At 43.1% G+C, this 15,104-nt stretch overlaps 1 pseudogene; it reads right to left on the bottom strand.

The window, feature by feature from the left end:
- Nucleotides 1–446: 446 nt before the first annotated feature.
- On the bottom strand, nucleotides 447–624 carry LOC138297598 (U2 spliceosomal RNA; annotated as a pseudogene).
- Between the last annotated feature and the right edge of the window lie 14,480 nt (nucleotides 625–15,104).

The following is a 15,104-nucleotide window of genomic DNA, read 5'->3' as shown; positions in this document are numbered from 1 at the left end:
GTGGCCGGCACCTCACCCTCGCTTACCCAGGACTCTGTTGCCCTGTAGCTTAGGCCTATAGATAAGGCTCGCCTGTTTGTGGCCGGGCGGGGGGCGGGCAAAGAAGGAAAAGGACTCTGCCTCTTCCTTCTACCCAGAGAAGACATGGACAGTGTCCAACTCTTCTGTTCTGCCACAGATCGAGCTATCTCTCTCTCTTTCTCTCTTTCTTTCTTCCTTCCTTCCTGTTCCTATCTCGCTCCTCCTCACTTGCTGAAAACACGGTAGATCAAGAAAGGGCTAAAACGAAATAAATAATTAAATAAATAAATAAAACAAGACACGGCTGCCACAAAGTGGCCAGGTTGGTTTTATTTACACCCAAAGACATTAGCGCCACTTTACAGAAAGCCAGTGAAATGCTACTTTTGCATCTTTTTTTTCAACAGCATGTTTTTCCCCGGGTGGGGAAGTGCACCATTCCTGGAGGTACTGCAATACCAGGTTGATGCGTGGAGTGGACAGAGCAAGCTCCTATTCCATCTCCCTGTTCCAAAAATCAATTTAATATATGGTCCCCAGATAGAGGACGTATCAAATATTAAACTGATAAGAACAGATTTTTATTTTTTTTGTAAAAATAGTCTTTATTGAATTTTTAGTGCATATTTACATTTTAACCAATCCCGAACCATACGGGTGGTGATACATTGGACTTGTCATGCCTTTATCTTTTAGGTCCATGCCAAGTTAACAAAAAATTCAAAATACAATTTCAACATTAACTTGTGTCAAATTTTCAATTTACATACAGGTGGTGACACCTTTATGATGAGTCAAGATTTAACACACATTTAAATTTAAGCAGTGATTTTGTTTTTTAGGAAACCCAATCTTTCCAATTTTTTGGTTTCCATATTTTTTCTGCTTCTTCTTTACCATATGTTTTATAATTAACCCAATAATAGATCATTAATTTATCTAAACTTATTTTAATACAATCTTTAATTGTAAACTGTTTATGTTGGTATATTCCTAGATTTCTAGTGATCCATAACCCTTCTTTAATGCATGAAACAATTTTCCATAGTAAAAGTTCTTTTGTACTTGTCAAGGAAGAGGAAATGCCATAAAGAATAAGTTCATAGTCTATGGATCTTTGTCCCGATATCCCTTTTATCAAGGGTCCAATTGTTTTCCAGGTCTTTTGAGCAAAAGTACAGTTCCAAAGAAAATGCAAAACCGTCTCATCCGCGTGGCAATTCTCCCTTGGGCATCTTGGTGTTGCTGACAGGCCTCTGTTGTGTTGAAAGCTCTTTAAAGGAAGTCCTTTATGTATGGTTAGCCAACATAAGTCCTTTTGGCTGTTTGTCAGCTCCGTGTGGTTGGTTTTCTTCCATGCTTTCTTTGACTGCTCCTCGTTGAGATTGTTTGCTGGAGAAAGAATCTCAGTCCTCTTGATGGCTGCTTTAAAAGTCTTTTTGTTGGCAAAATCATCAATGTCCAAATTCAACTGTTTTAGATTTTTTTTAGAAAAGAGTCAATCACATTATACATCCTAGGGACAAAAAAGGCATTTGGGATGGCATTCTCTGTAAGTAAAAGTTAAAATTTTCTGAAAATATTGTATTTAACAAAACATGATGTTATATTTCTTTTTTCTTTTATTGCGTTTAGACAAAGAAACGTGTAATTCGTCATGGTAAAATGGTACAAATTCAGTAAATCTTTCCCTCCATTGTTTATTGATTTAAACACAATTTCTCTCTTTATTTTTTCCATTTTGGATGACCAAAAAAAGATGCACAACAGTTTCTGTAATTTATTTAAAATCAGCTTCTGTGGAGGGAAAATCATAGCATAGTAGAGGATTAAAGGTAGAATTACCGCTTTTATTACTAAAATTTTCCCCACTAGGGTTAAGGATCTAGTTTTCCACAACCCCAACTTCTGCTGTGCTGTTTTTTGTTTATAACAGAATCCCAATTAACTGAACCTGAGGTGTCTTTGGAAAAGAGAACCCCCAGTACTTGTATTGGTTGTGTAGTTGTGTTTACTTGCATTTTGGCTAGATTGTCCCATCTTCCTATTGTTAAACAGTTACTTTTCTCCATGTGAAGTTTAAGTCCTGAGGCTTGAGAAAAATTTTTAACATGAAAAATTGTTGTTCTTACAGATTGAATGTCCGGACATAGGACTGTTATGTTGTCCATGTATGCAATGCATTTTACAGGGGTTCCCCCTGCTCCTGGAACAAAAATCCCTTTTATCACCTTGTCTTTTCTTAGGGTGGACAGCAAAGGTTCCAAAGCACAGATGAAGAGTGCTGGTGAGAGGGGACACCCTTGTCTGACCCCTGATTTAATTGGAACTTAATCTGTAAAAAAAACATTTATTTGAAAGGAACTTGCAGCATTATCATAAAGCATTTGAATCATTTGGGTGAAATGATGTGGGAAGCCCATTTTAAAAAAAACTTTAAACATGTAGGAATTTGAAATGCTGTCAAAGGCCTTTTGAAGATCTAAAGATAGAACTCCCAATGGTGAGTCATTTTTTTACCGCCAACCATATTACATCCCTTATTGTTATAAGGCTGTCCCAGACTTTCCTCCCTGGCACTGCAAATGTCTGGTCTGGGTGTATTACAGAGGATAAAACTTTTTTTATTCTGTTAGTTAAAAGCTTGCTGAACATTTTACTATCCACATTCAACAGAGTGATTGGTCTCCAATTGTTGAGATTTTGTTTTTCTCCTTTCTTGTGTAAAAGGGTTACTGTTCCCTGTAAAAAAAGACACCGGTAAATTATTGTTTAAAATTGCCTCTGCCAGCATTTGCATGAAATCCTGTGCAATGGTACCCCAAAAAACTTTATAGAACTCCCATGGGAGCCCATCCAGGCCAGGGGATGAATTTGTGGGGGCCTTGGACAAGACTTCAAAAAGTTCTTGTCCATCAAAAGGTTTGCTTAAAAAGGATTGTGACTCTTTTTTTGTGAGAGTTTCTTTGATATCCTCCAGGAAATCTTCACAGATGTTTTCTTCAATCTCTTTCTCTTGATATATTTTGGAAAAAAAGCATGTGTATGATTTAACATTTCATTATGTCAGATGTTTGTTTACCTTCAAAATTTTGTAAGGAAGAAAACAGGGTGTTATTTAGTTCTTTTTTTTTTTTTAAAGAAGAAAGCATTACATTTTTCGTTTTGTTCGTATTCTTTCACTCTGGAATTGAAGATGGTATCTTTCCCTTTTTGCAGATACCATTTTCTAATTGCATTTTTAGTCTCAATTACATGGTTCTTTACATTTACCCCTGCATCCTCCATTTCCCCCAACAGCACCAATTTTTCGTTTAAATCAAAAAGCTCTTTCCTTTTTTTTTTTTTTGCTTTTTGTTTCCTAATGTGAGTGAAAAAAAGTTTACATTGTTGTTTAATAAAATCCCACCACAAGGTCAAGTTTTGGAATTCTCCCTTTTTCTTTTGCCATATCTGGTATTGACATTTAAATGATGCAATAATCTCTTCATCTTGTAAAGTTGTGGTGTTTAGCTTCCAATAACTTGGATCTTTTATGTTGTGTGTGGGTATTTCACATTTAGATATGAGAGTCTGGTGATTAGTTAAACAACTGTCTTGTAATTTGGATAAACATTGAGGGCCGTATTTATACTTTTTGACGCAAAACTACGCTGCCGCAGTTTTGTGTCAAAAATTTGACCGCGGCTAACGTCATTTCGTAGCGCCGTGCGGGTGTCAAATTTATACTTTCGCAATCAACAGGTGGGAGTCATTTTCTTTTACGCACATCGTGGCGTCAAGTCGTAAAGGAAAACCACATTAACACGGCGTAAATGACTGTGGGTCGATTTACGACACCGCAACCCGGATATGCGCCGTTTCTTTGACGCAATAGCATCAAAAATACCCGCGAACACTACCCTTTCAGCAGAGGAGAGCCAAAATGGATCCCAGATGCCACTACAGACCCCAGGAAGATGACAGCAGACCAGGAACCAGCCAGGATGATCCATACAAGAACCAGGACATATATAGAAAAAAAAAAGTGTCGCTTCAGTGCAGAGGAGCAGGAAATTCTGGTTAAAGAGGTGACGGAACACCAGCACCAACTGTTCATCACCTCTAAGTTGCCAATCAGTAGGAGAGAGGCCATATGGCAACAAATTGTTGACAAGATCAACAGTGTGGCTGAAGTACGCAGGACAGTCACAGAGTGTAAGAAACGCTGGCATGACTGCAAAAGTAGGACAAAGGAAAAAATGGCCAGGAACAGGAAGGCAGCACTGCAGACTGGAGGTGGGAGTCCAGCACAGCAGGAGGCCCCGGACCACATGGAGGAGATGGTCGCAGCCGTCATCCCCGAGGAGATCGTCACAGGGATTCAAGGACAGGACAGTGCAGACTAGCAAGAGACAACGCACATGCAGGGTAAGTCGCATGGGGATTTAAAATACAATAATGTTGACTGTAAGCAGGGGGGAAATACCTACTACACATTGCATGTAAGTCATCATATACATGGAGTGGCATGGGTAAAGGGGTATGGCAGGGGGGCATGGCCTGCACAAACAGAAGCTGGGGCACAACATAACACAACACCAACAACAGTCCCATGGGGGCATCCTGTCATGCCAACAATGGAGCAAAGGGAAAGCCTCGACAGGAGGGAAGGCCACTTCGTCAAACTTACATCCTGGCACTCGTCAGCCAAAATATCTCCTACATTAACTAGGGCCCTATCAGCAATCCTCTAGCCAAAACAAAAACTGCAATGTAACTGCAACAACAGTTGACTCTACCACCTCTGATCTCTGTGCAGCTATAGTAGCCAATGGCAGTAACCTCCCCATGGAACATACATACCTAAATTAGGGGGTGAGGATGACATCTGCAACAATCTCCTGAAACAAGACAAAGGCCCCAGTACACGCAAATGCCAATGCCCATAGTTGTCACATACATCAGCCAAAGTAAACAGCAATAGGAGCGACACAGCACTAAGGACACACACATGCTGCATATGTCAGGGTCCTTCCCATGCCTGGCTAACAAGGCAACATCACAAATGTCATACTGCTCAGACAACAGCATTGAGGAGGGGACACATGGAACTGGTCACTGAAATACACCTGCACAGTCAGAGGACCAAATAGGACACTGATACGATAATCAGGGCAATCCAATCAAACACACATTACCCAACATCAACAGGACACATTAACAATGTCTACATCCATATCACATCATAACATTGCCATGCATAGGATATGCCACATGTCAATTACATTAAAGTCAATGTGAACAATCAGGGATTGGGGCAGGTCCTGAGAGGCAAGTGTGCTGCCAGGGCAATCAGAACACCCACAGCCAGTGAAAGGTCTCACCATAAGAATGGATATACACGGAGGGTCGAGTAGGACAAAAAGATGGCTATTCCCTATTTGGTACAAAGCAACACCTAGAGGCGATTAGGCAAACAAGTCTGATAACTCAATATCATACATGTGACACACAGGTGGGCCATAGGCCTATAACAATGCCCATATGAAGGACAGCAGATACCAATACCAAACAAGATCACAAAGTAAATTCATTAAAAGGCTGGCATGTTACGTAAAAATTGTCACAACACAGACACACTAATTGTACCCTGTTTCATTGCAGAGGAACATGGATCTCCTGCCGATATGCCTGTCCCTGATTTCCCTGATGACGAGCCCATAAACATTCCCCAGAAGACCATCCAAAAAATCATTGAAACCCTCCAGACCCCACCTTCAGTCACAAGGAGGAGCACAGAACAAGCAGCCATCACAGAAGAACCACCCACCACCCCAATTGCAAGACCTGCCAGCTCCTACACAGCTGAGGACTCTGACGACACTGGCACCAGCTTTGAGAGAACTGTAGTTGGAGTACAGCGGGAGCTGGCCAAGGAGGTGCGGGTGGGGATGCAAACTATGGCAGCCAGCCTTGAGGGGGTGCGTTCGTGCATGATGTCATCTGCAGATCAGGCAGCAGCTATGCAAGCCCTAACATTCATACTGCAAGGACTACAAGAAACTGTAAAGGAAATAACCACTGCAGTAAGGGAGTTGCCACAACACCTCGCACCCCAAACTTTCCACTGCATGCACGAATGCAATCATGACTCCCTCAGGGCCGATCTGGCTGCCTACCATCATGATGTAGCTGCTATTCTCAAAAACCAGCAGGCTCTCCTTGCTGCAGAACTGCCCTTAAGAACTTACCAGGGAGCAGTCACCGGGATGTCTGACTCCACGTCTTCCAAAACTGAGGTGTGTGTTGCCCCTTCACAACCATCAACAACAAGGACAAAGCAGGCAACACACACATCAGAAGAAGACATGGAACAGATCACATTTACACGGAAGAGTACCCGGAAGCACTAGTCCCTTGCACCATGGCCTACTTCGACCAAGGTCCTACGTATTGTCAAATGCCAGTCTCACTACAACTATACTCAATGACTGTTCTGCTAACCACTGTATGACTTGTCAGCATTGCCAGTGAATGTCTCTCTCCTACTAATTGGCAAATCATGTCCCTCTGCACTGTTGGTAATATCACCCAAGCATGTCCAGAGCATCATCCACACCCCTTCTGTAGGATCACCATGTAAGATTGCACTAGAACGGACTCAGCAAACATAGACAATGTACATTTTGCACTACAGCACCTATCAATAAATAGCACTTGCACACCTAATATGTCTGTGTAATTTGACACATCAACTGTGCAGTAGATAACTCAAAAGCGCCTGTGTGACAACCATGTAACTTGTCAATACAACTGTCCTGACATCATGTAGTTAGATACATCTGTGCAGTGGCCAGGATTGCATCATAGCCTGACCATCCTGAGGAGAATATCTGATGAAGGGAGAAACCACACACAATCATGCTGTGTTGGACAGAATAATGCTCCATCAATAGCAATCAGTCAACTAATGGTGGCTGATGAATGTGGGCACCATGCAATACTAAAACATTAAATTATGCAGTCTAATCTAAGCAAACACAACTAAACACAGCATCAATCACCCTTTCTGAGTAAACTTCCAAGAAGGGAAGTCATGCTGAATTGTTGCTCACATGATCTATGTCAGTAATGATACAAGAAGACAAGAGTGTTAACAACACCTCATCTACAAAGATGTCCCTGAACATCACACTGCAGTCCGACCTAAAAAATTCTCCACAATACCAAGTCTGGAAGCACACTATGGGGGTCATTCTGACCCCCGCGGGCGGCGGGAACCGCCAGAAGACCGTACCGCAGTCAAATGACCGCGGCGGTCATTCTGACTTTCCCGCTGGGCCGGCGGGTGACCGCCAGAAGGCTGCCCACCGGCCCAGCGGGAAACCCCCTTCAATGAGGATGCCAGCTCCGAATGGAGCCGGCGGAGTCAAAGGGGTGCGACGGGTGCAGTGGCACCCATCGCGATTTTCAGTGTCTGCAAAGCAGACACTGAAAATCTTTATGGGGCCCTGTTAGGGGGCCCACGACACCCGTTACCACCATCCTGTTCCTGGTGGTGAAAACCGCCAGGAACAGGATGGTGGTAAGGGGGTCAGAATCCCCATGGCGGCGCTGATGGAGGATTCCCTGGGGCAGGGGAAAACCGGCGGGTAACCGCCGGTTTCCCTTTTCTGTCAGAATTGCCCCGGAAGCACCGCCAGCCTGTTGGCGGTGCTTCTGCGGTCGTTGGCCCTGGCGGTCATGGATGACCCCCTATGTGATGTTGAAAACATACTCATCAACACAAATCCTTTGTGATCCATGTAAACTCCAAATGGTGGTTCTATCAAATGGTGGATACTTACCAAGTTAGCACAGGGGTAGGCGCTATTTTAAACCTCTTATTTCTTTGGTTTGTAGCATAGGACACAAATGTAATAGAACAACAATCACTACACTGATGGCAAGGCCATTATCAAGTAGCAGTTAACACATAATGCAAAGGGTTAACTATATATTTATTCATAAGTATTCACACCAGAGGCAACTAAGGGAAAAGTTTTACCTACACTAATCTAACCTGACTACTCCTAACCCACAACTGTCCCTAACTAACCTAAGCTAAACTTACTCTACACATATAACGAATCGATCTAAACATCAACCCCCCCACCCACCATTATGAGACAGGATACATGCAGGACAACACATACTAACCTACACACATACTATACTATCCTAAACAATCATATTTTTCTGTATTTTTTTTTTTTTTTTTTTTTTTAATTTTCTAAACAGACAGGAACCCCAACATTGACCCTCACCCACCCACCCACACAATAATGAAAAATAGAAAGAATAAGTACCCCCCACCCTCCTCCCTAACACTAACTAAGCTAACAACCTATACTAACCTAACACTAATCCCCAAAACTCACCTATCATGATACAATGGAAAGAGGAGGGAGGGGAGGGATAAATTAAAATAGACCATAGAAGTCCTAGAGGTTGGCCCTCCGTAGGGTCCGCCTGATGGACCTGACCCGCTTTTTTATGTACGCCACATCCTGGCTCAGCTTGTCCACCTTCCGAATTAACTTGTCCATTTTGCGGTCTAAAGCCTGGAATGCCGCAGGGTCAATTAGAGGTGCTGCTGCTGTCTGTGTGCTGGCAGAGGTGCTCTGTGTGGGAGTTGATTGTAGCCCACTGGACTGTCCTGCAGCTCTTATATTGCTGGGTCCTGGTCGTGCTGCAGAGGCAGGGACAACTGTCCCCGCCGTTGCTGGGGCCACTTGGGGAGAACTGGTGGCTGTGGTGGTAGTGGCTGTAGTGGGCAACGTTGGGCCACCCTGTGGTGAGGCCCACCATGCTCCGGAGGCCCGATCCGCCTGGTATTTTCGGGCCATCCGTCGGAACCCCGACTGCACCTGCAGGATGTGTCGGTACCTCATGGCCCGCCTCTCAAATTCATGCCTCTGTGTGGCACTCATGTTTGCATCTGTGAAGAGAAAGGGCAACTATTTACCATAGGAAATGCATTGGGAGGAATAGCACAATGGGTCAATTGGAAATTACTTTTACTGTAGTTGTAACAGCTCATATCACCATATAGATCATTGAAAGTCTCAGAGGAAGTACACGGGAAGCCTGCATACAAAGGGCATCTCACACAGCATATACAATTATCTACATGATGGGTGACATCAGCCTAAACTTCTCATCATAAAAATTACTAATGCAGCTGACATTATGGCTGCACCTCCTCCGCCTATTGCCTGGACTACATATGTCAATGTATGTGATAACAGTCACAACCCTCAATATCTGCGATTTGTAATTGGATTTGCTAGTATAAACTCATGTGCCATAACCGAGTGTGTACACTAGGTTCAAAACAAAGTTTCAAATGGTCACAAGTATGTGTAACATACTGGTTGCTACAGTCCTAGGTACCCTATTCCCAAACACATGGATGACTTTGAGGGGGGGGTTGGGAAGAACATCCAACAGTCCCATAATCAATGCACACCCAGGAGTGTATAGAAAGCTCAACATGTTTTTGCCTCCACACACACACACACCACCAGTGAAGGGCTAGCAACAAATCGGAGTCAGCTAAACCTTGTCCTATCCAAGGTCCACACATGTCAAAATGTACTGACTTAGGCCAACATCACATACTACCAGTGAGGCATATTTTTCTACAGACACAGAGGAGCAAGAACACCCATGATCATGAGTAGCATGTACACCTAGGCCGTTGCACTCTAGTCCCACACACTTCTAGTACAACTTGTGGAAGTACATGCCCCCGGAAGATCCAACCTACAGTGTACTCAGTCCATCGTTAACTAGGGAAGCAGCAGACTCAGTCCGAGACAAGTCCCAGAGCAACTCTTACATTAACCAGTGTATTCCACATGACTCACCCCACTCCCCATAGCGGGCCCTACAGGAATGGCCTACAGACCCAAAATCAGAGAAATGGATAAGCATAGGTCAACTCAAAATGAAGTGATTACTGAAATCCCAATAATGGAACAATACTAATGAATGGGCAGCGCATCAAACCTTGAAATCTGTTGAACACACAGTAGTCCATCATGCATCACCAGCAAACATTAAAAATAGCACACATGCAACACTCACTGTAGGTGTCGGGGGTCCTCAAAATGAGCCACCTCTCCCACTGTGTACGGTGCAGGTCCACCTGTAAAGCATGGAAGGAAGAATATACTCGGAATCCGTGCACTGACAAACAATTGCAATTACAAAGACAATGTGAGAATGACATGAGTAATGAAACCCTTTCACACATGCTCATACTGCATGGAATAATTCATGCGCAACATTAACATCGGATGAGTCTCCTGCTACAGTTACACACCCTACTACACACATGCAGTGGCCTGGACAGTCATGTGGTGGCAAAGATGCACCTCCATTAGTATGCTGCAACAATATAGGGGTGCATTCATCTCATCAGGTGCATCCAAGAGAGACATCCAAAAGCTGGTTACTTGAGGACTGCCTGACCTCTCAAACTCAAACAGCCTATGTGGTCATGACACATATGTGACTGATAGGTACATGGTACAGAGGGCCAGGTACTTTGGCAATACCTCATGTTGTTACAGTTTCATACATTGATGTGTCCTAACAATATTGATTGGCACCAAACATAGATGTTTGTACCCTAGTCCACACCTTTGGACTGCAATCCCTATTCTGATTTGGGCACAAGTGTGAATAAATACCAGTCTAAAATGTTAGCTGAGGGCACCTGAGTCCTTAACAAATATGGTTCATGCTCAGATCTGGCATGTAACAATTAAATGTGAAGGAGCACATTTATCACGACAAGGCATGGCACTTCCAAGAACATTTTCCATACACACCAACCAGACACACATGTGACATATGTGTGGACAACATTGCTAACTTCAATTGACGTGAAGGCAGCACTCATTTTCACCATCATGTATGGTTTACAAATGTCAGTCTAGCTATGGCGTCTACATATGTAGGTATGTTTCAACATCCATTTTTCACTGGCTATTGTGACCTGTAGAGTCCTAATTGCGTCATTAATGTGTCTGACACAAAGGCAGCACTACATTACATTCTGCTACAGGCAACCGGTATGTGTAGAAAACATGAGCTACCTGACTGCTAGCATTTGTCTTCCTTCACATTGTGCATCAATTACCCAGTAGGTTTCCCTAGCATTACACACAGTCAGCTACTTATCTGGCAGATTGGGTAACAATCATCACATGTCACCACACAGCTTTAAATTGTGCACATGTAATTGATCTGTACTCACCAACATGGCCACCAATCCTGATTCTCAGGTGGTCCAGCAGATCTTGCTCCCTGGAGATCAGGTCAGCCCAGCGGTGCTTCAATTGATGGTCATTCCTTTGGCTCCCACACAGATGCACCAAGTGATGGTGCACCTTCCCCCACCTGACTTTTCGGGCCTCCGTGTGATACCCCTGTATCACCCTACCCCCAGCCTCCAGCATGAGTGGGAGGAAATGGCAAACAAGCCATATAAACCCCCCCCCCAATTCCTCCTCACCCATCCTGGAAAGCCGTGGCCTACCAGACATGTCAGCACTGACAAAGGGGAAAAAGTTGTAGAAAAGGGAAAAGTGGGAAAAGGGGAAAGGTAGAGTGGTGAAATACAAAGAAAACTTAAGAAGAAGAGCCCAACTATCCCCTATATTACAGTACCCACAACAGACTCCCACAGACAATAAACAAAACACTGGACTTGACAAAATAATACAACACAGACTCAGACAGTATTCAACAACAAGACAATGATGACAAAAGCACAATTGAGATGTACACTGGACACAAAAGCACTAATACCCAGGACAACACTTTGCACACAGCCACACAGTCTAGAATAATCTGAGACTGCAAAGTAAAAGTGAAAGTATACCCACTGTACAGATTCTGTAAACAGGATATCCTATTACATCACATCCTGCATAAAATGGCCGCCGTTTTTTTCCCCGCTATGCGTCATTTTTTCACGCATACAGCTTGTGCGTCATATTTTTTGACGCATAGGAGTGCAAATAATGCAGAGTCAAAAGAATTTCCATCATTGGTCGAATATATTTGTTTGAGGCATATTTTACAGTTCTAGAGTTGAAAATTAAGCCGCTGGAAAATATGATATCTAAATATGAAAATTATTTTTGACTCTGCATTATCTGCACTCCTGTGCGTCAAATTGACGCACAAGCTGTATGCATGGAAATATGGCGCATAATGGAAAAATATGGGGGCCATTTTATGCTGGATGTTATGATATCTATTTTTGAAATTAATTTTTGACTCTGCATTATCTGCACTCCTGTGCATCAAAAATTATGACGCACAAGCTGTATGCGTGGAAATATGACGCATTATGACAAATATGTCTCATTTGTCAAAATGAGAAATGAATTTTGTCATGACCAAACGGTGCTAAGTGATACACATATGGGGTTAGCTATGGCAAATGTCCCTTATAGGATGTATAGAAGGTATTCACAGTGCAATGGTAATGATTGGCCAGAATGGATATTACTCTTAATTGTACACATATGTAGGTAATTGCTGATTGCTATTTTCAAAATATGCATGGGATACCAGGATGTATTCCTTAGCAAAAATGTGTCCACATTTATCAAGCTAATCAAAATTATATAAAGGCCAAATAGGTAGTGCAATTGTCGCCTAAACTTTTTTGGGGGGTAACCATGTCCTAGTTACGAGTTAATGTATCTAAAATGTGTTTTACTTTTGACATGTAGGGCACACATGCGCCTTATGCATGTGTGTGTTTCACATGTGCATAAATAATGTATATTTGGGGGGCAGCAGAGGTGGACTTAGGCCCCCAGCACCCTAGGGTTTGCTCTTCCAGACTTGCAAATTTATCCAAGGGTTTCCCAAATTCAGTAATGCTAAACCTTCAGCAGCAGGCCCATGGAAGCAAATAGGTTATGATTCACTGTTTGCTATTCTGTAATCCCATTGGCCCATTTTCCGTTTGCCCTATTGATTCTTTGGAGAATTCTGACATCCCATTTTGCATTAATTTTTTTTGCTAAATCTCAACGTTCCTCATGTCATGATAGCAAATAGGTTGTTGATGTATGTGTCCCTTTATGCATTTCCTGGTTTAGTGGCATGTTTCATTCTTCCTGCTAGGTTACAACTGGGACACTACTGTGATCGGCTGCTTGCAAACATTTTGTTGATTGGATGATACATGTACATGTGTGTGGTCCAATATTGATCCAGTAGCAACTGTCAGGGTGTATGTTGTCACTGTAACGTCCAGGTCTCCTCATGAGTTAGTGGCAGCTAATCTTGTTTCTATTGGGTATCGTTTGTAGCAAAATTTGAGAAAAGCCATTGAGGACATGGTCACCTACACATGGATGGTCCCACCCTGTCACTGAAAACGTGTAATGAGACTTTCAACTGGGCAACCTTGGTGTGCTGAGTGAGAGAATGTCTCAGGTGTCTGGATCCGGCATGTGTCATTGCAACATTTGTACTCCAGTTGGCCTCTGTGGATGGTAATGTATCAGGAAACATCATAGCCTCTGTGCAGAAGTAAATGGCTGGTATTCAACACACACGACTCATCTTTATTATTTGAACAATGTTACTCGTTTGAACAGTCAGGGTCCTCATATATGTTGACTTTTCATGGACATTATGTGAGGTTGCTGGTTTGGATGGAGGCCACATACACCATCATACACTATGGTCCAGGTCCACTGTCCAACTTTGTAGTTTAGGCATTAATGAGGGCCAGACAACGGAAGGGCCAAGATTTAGCTATTCAAGGGCACTGTCACAAATCATATACAAATACCAGTCAGATGATGCAATACTATGTATTGGAGTATACATTAATGAGGCTAATGACAAATTAGTGTCGGAGGTACAAGAGGTTTTGGACAGCACGTGTGGTCCATAGGTGGACCCCAGGTATCTTTAGAGTGACCCACGGACAGGTGCCAGTCAGGCTGACAGGATGCTGGGTCAATCAGGAGCAAGTTCTTTCAGTAATTACATGATCAGTGTTCTGACTCGGACTGGTCAGAGGGAGCAGTAGACAGTTGACATGTCACACTGTGTATGTCCTGTGTTGTTTTGAAGGTGACACATGAACCCTGATAAAGTGTTCTACGGCAACATTAGTAGCAATGCTTAATGATGTAATAGCTCAAATTCCAACATGTATGCAGTAGGAGGCATCAGCAGGGACGGGGCATGTACATTTGGGTGGTGTGCATGGAGGGGATCACTGGTGTGGCCTCCATCAGTGTCTCACTAGTCCTGTCAGATGGGATTTGCTAAAAATTAGCCTACAGTACCTTTCACAAGAGAATCTGTCTACAGGTGATTCCAGGCCTTATAAACTCCAAGCCAGTGTATTATATGAGCTGAGTTCCATGCAGTGAGATGGTACTATGACAATGGTAGGCATAGGAAAGGGTGTGGCACACTGGATGACTCTTGTGAGTGTGTGTGTGTGTGTGTGTGTGTGTGTAGATGAGGGAATCTCAGTGTACACAAACCAGCATTCCAGGGACCTCTTCAGACAGGTGGTGTGTGACCAGCTGCAAGTGTGTGTAATGTTTTTAGAAAAGGGCTGACATGAAGATGGGATGTGATGTGCTGGATGCCTGTCTTAGGTGTAGCACTTGTGCTGTGTTTGTTCTGCTTATGTGTAACTCTAGTGACAGATAGTCATTGCAAAGATAGTAAGTAGTTGGAATTACTGTTGGCAAGAGTCTAGTACTACATTCCTGTTCCATTCGAATGTGGGAAGAAATGGATAGTCCAAACCATAATGTGGTGTTTGTTATCAGTGTTTATTTACAATAGTGCATTAAGTGGTGATGGTGATAATTATGCAAAGAAATTATTTACATTGTGTTGGCGCCTACGCACTCCAGCAGCCGTGTTTGGTTGTTCCCCCTCCTGTTGCAGGCCAGCATCCTCCTCTTCTTTGTCTTCAGGCATGTATGGGTCTGGTTCGAGGAGGGGAATGTTCCTTTTTACACAAATGTTGTGCAATATTGCACATGTGAGTA

This window comes from Pleurodeles waltl, chromosome 5 (genome assembly GCF_031143425.1).
Source record: "Pleurodeles waltl isolate 20211129_DDA chromosome 5, aPleWal1.hap1.20221129, whole genome shotgun sequence".
In the NCBI taxonomy this organism is placed as follows: Eukaryota; Metazoa; Chordata; class Amphibia; order Caudata; family Salamandridae; genus Pleurodeles; species Pleurodeles waltl.
The sequence above is the reverse complement of the archived record's forward strand: the minus strand, read 5'-3'. Positions and strand labels throughout refer to the sequence as shown.